Source organism: Nanorana parkeri, unplaced genomic scaffold (genome assembly GCF_000935625.1).
Source record: "Nanorana parkeri isolate BGI_ZX_2015 unplaced genomic scaffold, ASM93562v1 scaffold462, whole genome shotgun sequence".
Classification (NCBI taxonomy): Eukaryota; Metazoa; Chordata; class Amphibia; order Anura; family Dicroglossidae; genus Nanorana; species Nanorana parkeri.
Genome location: NW_017306730.1, coordinates 96,587 through 96,871, shown reverse-complemented (window position 1 = coordinate 96,871; position 285 = coordinate 96,587). Strand labels below are relative to the sequence as shown.

Here is a 285-nt window from a genome sequence, read left to right as displayed (position 1 = left end):
AATACAAAATGAGACAAATAATGGTGGCCACACAAAATATTGACACTTCGGGCCCAATTTGGACATTTTCATTTTCACTTAGGGGTGTACTCACTTTTGTTGCCAGCGGTTTAGACATTAATGGCTATGTGTTAAGTTATTTTGAGGGGACAGCAAGTGTACACTGATATACAAGCTGTACACTCACTACTTTACATTGTAGCAAAGTGTAATTTCTTCTGTGTCGTCGCATGAAATTATATAATAAAATATTTACAAAAATGTGAGGGGTGTACTCACTTCTGT

At 36.1% G+C, this 285-nt stretch overlaps 1 protein-coding gene across 1 annotated transcript in view; it reads left to right on the top strand.

Annotated features, from left to right (window-relative positions):
• Positions 1 to 285, top strand: part of KIAA0825 (KIAA0825 ortholog) — a 64,619-nt gene that overhangs the window by 19,748 nt on the left and 44,586 nt on the right. The window lies entirely within an intron of this gene.